The following is a 7,913-nucleotide window of genomic DNA, read 5'->3' as shown; positions in this document are numbered from 1 at the left end:
TCAGCAAACCACATCATGTGCAAGCACTGAGTGGTTTCAAGTAACTTTAACCCATGACTATTGCCTGGTACTTCCTATAACTAAAGCCTGTTCCCATCCCTCCTGTAAACTGAATCCCTTCCTGTTTTGCAACTCTGTCTTGTCAACCTGACAGACAGCCATTAGTCCAAATTAGTACGAATTTCCCCTTCCCTTCATGTACGTGTTCATACATGTATAGTACTGGCAGCATAAAATCCTGTCTTTATATCAAAACATTTGATTCAACAATTGTTCAATTCTAAGCTCAGACTTAACATAACCTTTTTTGCCATACTCGTGGATATTTCACTTGTACGACGGCGGTCAGAATTATGGTGGGAGGAAAACCCACGGCCATCTGCAGGTTGCTGGCAGACCTTCCCACTTACGTTCAGAGAGCAAGTCAGCATGAGCTGGACTTGAACTCACAGTAACCTCTCTGGTGAAAGGCTTGCAGAAGCACATAAAGGCATAAAGTCTTTCCGAAAAGAAACTAAAAATGTATGAACCAATCAGAATCAAACAAAATGTATCACTAAAAAAAGTAAACTTTATCGGTAAACCATTGAAAAACCCTGCACACAGGTAAAAACTTTCTCATCAGAGGGTATGATAGGATTTAATAACATAAACTCATATCAGCTTTGATCATTATGTGTCATTGGCCCTACCCACATGTACATGCAAGTGTAACACATTGTCATAAGTTACAAAAATACACATCATATCCTTCTTTGATACAGGTTTTTTGAAAATACAGAAAAGCTATTACATACTGAAACGTTGTCAAATGTCCATTGCACATATCTGTGCATATATTCAGAGCATAATGGTAACAATTCTGTGATATGACACGCTTAATTAACACATGTACAATCAGCCCACCTTGGACCTTAGTTGCCATTGGCCGAGCTCAGAAGCCTATAAAATGTCAGAATTCAAATATATGAACACCACATCTGGTGTTACACAAGATTTTTATTGTAATGAACAATAAACAGTGCTATTAAATTTATAAAAACACTCCCACAAAATATCCCAAAATCTAACTGTGTCAACTCAGGAAGCCAGCTGTCAATATCTGACAGTATATGCAAGTCTTTTACATTCACAACAATTTAGTAGTAAACATCCCCTGAGGACCACTCAATTTTAAACACAGCTAGTGCCCCGAATTGGAGGAAATGAAAAAAACATTATAAAAATGCAAGCAAAAAAAAAAACCCCCATAAAATTATATGACTCTTAAAAGTTGAAGAATTAATCAAGTTTCATGTCTATAGTTGCAGAGGCAGCACTGGAGATTTGTTAACTCACTATGTGTGCTTGTGTTCATCATATCAAAACAATCTGACATCTGTACCTCCGGGAGAGGAGAGCACACACTGAATGAAGACTTTTAAATGATTCATATTATATTTATCTCAATCTTGTCAGCCAGAGACCTTTGCCAACTAAGTCCTGGTGTTGATCATATTTCCTTTTTTTTTTTTTTTTCCTCAGAGTAAGTTCACAGGGTTTGATTTCACATTGTACAAAAATGTTATTATTTCCACATTTAGAGAGAAAATATTTTAAATTTACAAAGTAAAACCTAAATTTATGGTCATAATGTAAATCAAAGTATTATGCATTAGACATTGCTCTTAGACATATTTAGGAAATTTAGACATATTTAGTCTCTATAAAATAATACTGTCAATACTGTCTAGTTCTCTTCACTGATGCTAACCAGCTTCTTGTTCACCCACAATCTGATGTGTTCATGTACCGTACATATCACACACATATACATTGTTAACTTCAATGCATGTGTCAACACTGATCAGTGACATTCATCAAACAATATTATTTTATTATAGAAATAAACATGTGATTCAGACCGGCAATATTTGCTTCCAAAACTTGATATATCTGGTATATGTATCTAACTCATGCCTCTTTCTTACTCAATAATCACTACACAGAAAAAAGATACACAATGAAACATTTAAATTTTAAACATTTATAGGCTGAACTGATTTAACTCCAGAAAGAATTTGCATTCAAAACGTTTCAGTGTATATTTTATTTATTTAAATAATTTATCTGACTGGAGTTTCACACTTTAATCAGAATAAATCACCTGTACAAGGATGGTGTGCATTAATGTGAAGAAATCGGGCTGATCTTCAGGGACATCCACGATCACTGAGGAAAATCCACGATCATCCAGAGGTTGCTAGAAGGCCTTCCCACATACTGCATGTATATATATATATATATATATATATATATATATATATATATATATATATATATATATATCAGAGTAAACAACCTAAATTTCAGATACATTTGTGTAAATTGTCAATTTCTGATAATTCTGTCAGGTGTCAAAATATGAATGTTATACTAATGAAACACATGAGAAATTGACATTTAAGAAATAACGGTAAATGTGGATTTTCAGGAATAGATAAATCCAGGGATCCTTACTTTACAGTGATCGAAGGACACACATGTCCAGCTGGGTACACCTACCTACTGCTAAAGATGCTTAATAATCTGTCAAGGTATGATCCCTGTTGGATACGCACATAGACTTACAGGTTACAGGTAATCTCTCTTGCATCACTTCAATTCATCCACCTGTGACATTAATCAACATCTGAATGAAATTACTTGGCAGACGCAGCCAGTAGTATCCAGGTCAGAGTCATACGGCAGACGGCTCCCACACATCACCCACATATCACCCACATGATGTGTGCCTTCATATACATGTCATGTTTTAATACTGATGTAGCATCTATATACACCAGATGCACTAGATACACATGACCCCGCCCCCTTTTATCAAGAACTGACTCACTCATCACACCTGTCCTACCTTCAAACAAGATGAGACAGCCCAGAGTCCACATATGGGATACAACAATATTTCATGTGTGAGGATGGATAAATGTGCGAACTATATACATGTATTAACTGGATATTTAAATCCATGCAATTTTGATATACACTACTACACTACTTCAAATGGTACTACACATGTACATACTGTAATTTTTCAACATTTTTGTATGCTTGCAAGATGTTTATTTAAGGACATTATTCTGTAAAATTACAGATTTGTGAAGCCCTGAAATTAGCAAACCCAACCAGTGTAGTTTTGTCTCCAAAATCAAATTAAGAATGTGCATAAATGGGGCTGAAAGATGCTCTTTCATATGTAAAATGGTTGAGGAAATAGGGCAGTAGTACAATTTGGGGTTTAACGCCGTACTCTTCTCTAGTATCATTGTGTTCAGCCAGATATTCTTTCTAAATGATGATGGGGGGCCTCCGTGGCTCAGTCGGTTAGCGCGCTAGCGCAGCGTAATGACCCAGGAGCCTCTCACCAATGCGGTTGCTGTGAGTTCAAGTCCAGCTCATGCTGACTTCCTCTCCGGCCGTAAGTGGGAAGGTCTGCCAGCAACCTGCGGATGGTCGTGGGTTTCCCCCGGGCTCTGCCCGGTTTCCACCCACCATAATGCTGGCCGCCGTTGTATAAGTGAAATATTCTTGAGTACGGCATAAAACACCAATCAAATAAATAAATAAATACATGATGATGGTAATCATTATCTGCACACTTACATTTGCAAGGCAGTTTTGATTTAAATGACAGCACTCACACAGTCAATAAATCAAACTGTCCAGAAGTAGATGAGTTAATTTACAAGTTATTAACATCGTGAGAATTATAGAACAAAATACCAAAATCTGTAAAGAATTCTTCAATACGGAAAAGTGATGGAAAATAGTTATAGATGTCAAGAAATTGCACATTTACTATGTATACTTTAGTATATGTACACAGTTAAATAAATTCTCATACCATAGAAATCTGGAAATATCCAGCAAAAACCTGCGCTCACCTGTAATGTTATATGACCAACTAAAATGCTAGTTAATCTCACCTGTCTAACACGTCATGTAAATGTGTGCTTTTGCCTCTGATAACCTTCATGTACTTCTATTAAAGGTAGCTATATTGAGATTTTTGACCAAAAAATCATCACTGCAAATCCAATGAGAAAATTTATCAAGTAGGTCACATTATAACTTTTCTTTTATCTTTTATAACTATAAATAGTACAGAAACAAGGCTGATAGTGAAAGGCAATAATCTGAGCTATTCTTAGTTAACACAGAAATCTTATTTGATTAGTGAATATGAACTTTTTTGGCCCAAAATCTCGGGTATAGCCTCTTAAAATTCAACACACAATCACATGTATACAACGATACATGTATACTGTGACAATTTTGTGCACAAACTTCCTACTCCCACACATTTCAATTACACAACAACATTATCAATCCACTAATTAATAGCTTCCTGCTTTCAACATGTTTGTTTGCACAGGTCAATATTTTTGGCTTTTGTACCTATTTTTGAAAACAGCCACACACGTATGTACATGCACATAAAATCTATATTTGATAAACGAAACAGGATGTCAGGGATTCCCTCTCACATGACTTTGAATGCACAGTATTATCATTTGCTGTAATACACAGGGTATGTTGTAAAATGCTACATCAGGCCTTGTTTTGGTTTCGGAGAGGCAGTGTGCTCACCACGGCTCTCGATGAACACCAGGAACTTGATTTGAACAGCTAAATTAAACAAAATATGTGAGCATGACTGTATTTCAGGAGCGTAAAAGTGTGGCACACAGAGTTTGATTTTTTATTTTTTTTTTGATTGGTGTTGTACGCCGTACTCAAGAATACTTATACGATGGTGGCCAGCATTATGGTGGGTGGAAACTGGGCAGAGCCCGGAGGAAACCCACAATCATCCGCAGGTTGCTGGCAGACCCTCCCACGTACGGCCAGAGAGGGAGGCAGCATGAGCTGGTCTTGAACTCACAGTGACCGGATTGGTGAGAGGCTTCTGGGTCACTACATAGAGTTTGACAGCATAATCTTCATTTTCTCGCAAACATGATTGTATAAATGTGAATGAATAAGGAATACGGCAAATCCGTTCACGACATGATAATCCTTAAAATTACACACCAAAACGATACAGGCCTTCTGTGGGACCTGCCCACGAATTTGGTTGGAGTGCATTTTGACTCGCAGCATCTGTCATATGATGGAAGTTTGCATGTCTTTGGAATGCTGAAGGTTAAAAGCCGCAAGAGACCATAAAATGTGTCACGAACTCTTTATGCGTCACAATCAAGTAGGTTGTTGACAGGATACTATCAAACAAATAATATCAATGACGGAAGTCACTCATGTCGACAAAGAGCGAACACAGCCCCACAGCGTTATTTCAACCCAGCAACAAGTAGAAGCATTCTTCCAGCCATAATGATCCAATTCCGTGATATTCACTGCCCTACCCCCAATACTATCATGCTGTATAACTTCTGACATCAAGCTAACTGCTGATTGCATAATGCCCACAAGTTTGTCAGAAATGAAAGTCACAAAAAGTCGTAAGACTTGTCATTTCCTTAAGGGCACTGCTTCCTTAAGATAAACTGATGATGTGATGTATTATTAAAACTACTGTGAATCACACCCCACACCCACCCCCACCCCACCTCAGCTGACTCTGGTACTCAGTAGGGAACTAATGTACCAATTAACTAAAGGCTGCTACCAAACACTAGTTTCACTGACATGCAAAGCAGATGAGCCAAGAAGTGACGGTACTGAGCTATGTCAGCTGCTGACATATGGTTAACTCTCAGATGAATTCATGCCACTCAGAAATTTGACTATCCACATAAACATGTCAGAATTTGTCTACATTTCTATTAAAGGCCACACAGAAAAAATACAGGACAAAATTACTTTGCCTTGTGAATATTAAGATACAGTTCTTTTTTCTTTTTTTTTCATGATATACTACATCTAATCTGAAGTGATGTATAAACAACAGAGCTGTGAATGACAAGTACCAGGCAGGCATGACATTGGGACAAGCTTTGTTGCTTTACATGTATATCTCAGTTAGCTTAACTAACTATGCCTGGATATATAACCCATCCTTTAGGAAAATAAACAGCACTGAGTGAAAGGAACTGTAAGGTCTATTTATAATCTAGTTCAAGATACAAAAGTACCTACACATATCAACATGCAAGCAATGCTCACAAACATCCTTAAATTTATGCTGGGGTACAAGAGGATAGGTCAGTAGAGATTTTATAGAAAAACTGATTGGGAGAAAAATTTTAAAAAAAAATGCATCAAAATTCCAATATAAACTGACAGCTTAAGGCTCTTTTTTTGGAGATCCAGTTGGGTTTAACATCACCAACAAAAATCTTTACTGACACTGTAATTCTTCAACTTTTTCACATGTTTGCAAGGTGTTTATTCAAGCATATTCTTTAAGGCTTTATTCTGTGTTGACTGCTATAATTATACTTTTTGTGAAGTCCTGAAACTGGCCAATCCAACCAATGTAGTATTGTCTCCAAAATCAAACCAAAATTATACATAAACTGCACTGAAAAATTGGTCTTTTATATGAAAAAGGTTGAGGAATTAGAGTAACCTTGATTTTATAATATATATTGCATAACATATACATGCTTTAAAATTAATTGCATAACATATACATGCTTTAAAATTAATTGCATATCTAAACATGTATTCCAATAGTAAATCGTATAATTGTACATTTTGTATACATTTATTTATTTATTTGATTGGTGTTGTACTGTACTCAAGAATATTTCACTTCTAAGACGGCGACCCAGCATTATGGTAGGAGGAAACCGGGCAGAGCCCTGTGAAAACCCACAACCATCCGCAGGTCGCTGGCAGACATTCTCACATAGGAGAAAGCCAGCCTTCATTTTCAAACCAATAAAAATGTGTTACACAAAGAAGTTGAGTGTTTCTCAACATGATCACAGCATGATCTACAGAACTTTGGCTGCTGAACAAAAAGCCAGTTTCAAAGACTGTTCAGCCATTTACAAAAAATTATTACAAAAATCCAGTGAAAATAAAAGAAATATTCCAATCTTCCTAATGCTGTTCGTTATTCAATTTGGGAGTAAAAAGTATCCCATACAATCATCACATCACATGTCAAAGGAGGAAATCAGTTCTGCTTAACAAAAAAACATCCACAAGAATGTGCAAATGTGCTTGTTGTTCAGCAATTTATCTAGTACAACGCACTTGTGCAATAACATGTACATGAATCACACTGCATGAGCCTGCCAAGAGCAGTCAGACTTAGAAAACACTAGAGACCAATCTGTAGTTGTAGACTCACAGCCAGATAAAAATAGGTCTTCCATTTAGACGAATAAAACCCGAGGACCTATGTGTGAAATTGGGAGGAAGCTAATTCTAAGCAGAGGGTAGGATCAGAACATGAGCATATCGTTGTCTGTGGGAAGCAACCAGTAGCACACACACACCACGGCAAATCTCACCACTGCATGTTGATGTAGCAAATAAAATACATATACAGTTTACTGCTAGCTGCAATACCTAGGAGCTGATAGGTGATATTATCAGAACTCTTGTTCAACATAACACGACTTTAAGTATTGAAGTTCAATATATAGTATTTTATTAACCTGGCTGGTCTATTATACTTTAGGGGGCCTCTGTGGCCCAGTTGGTTAGCGCGCTAGCGCAGCGTAATGACCCAGGAGTCTCTCACCAATGTGGTCGCTGTGAGTTCAAGTCCAGCTCATGCTGGCTTCCTCTATGGCCGTACGTGGGAAGGTTTGTCAGCAACCTGCGGATGGCCGTGGGTTTCCCCCGGGCTCTGCCCGGTTTCCACCCACCGTAATGCTGGCCGCCGTCGTATAAGTGAAATATTCCTTGAGTACGGCATAAAACACCAATCAAATAAATAAATAAATAAATCTATT

The sequence above is a fragment of the Liolophura sinensis genome, chromosome 5 (genome assembly GCF_032854445.1).
Source record: "Liolophura sinensis isolate JHLJ2023 chromosome 5, CUHK_Ljap_v2, whole genome shotgun sequence".
In the NCBI taxonomy this organism is placed as follows: domain Eukaryota; kingdom Metazoa; phylum Mollusca; class Polyplacophora; order Chitonida; family Chitonidae; genus Liolophura; species Liolophura sinensis.
Note: the sequence above shows the minus strand (reverse complement) of the source record.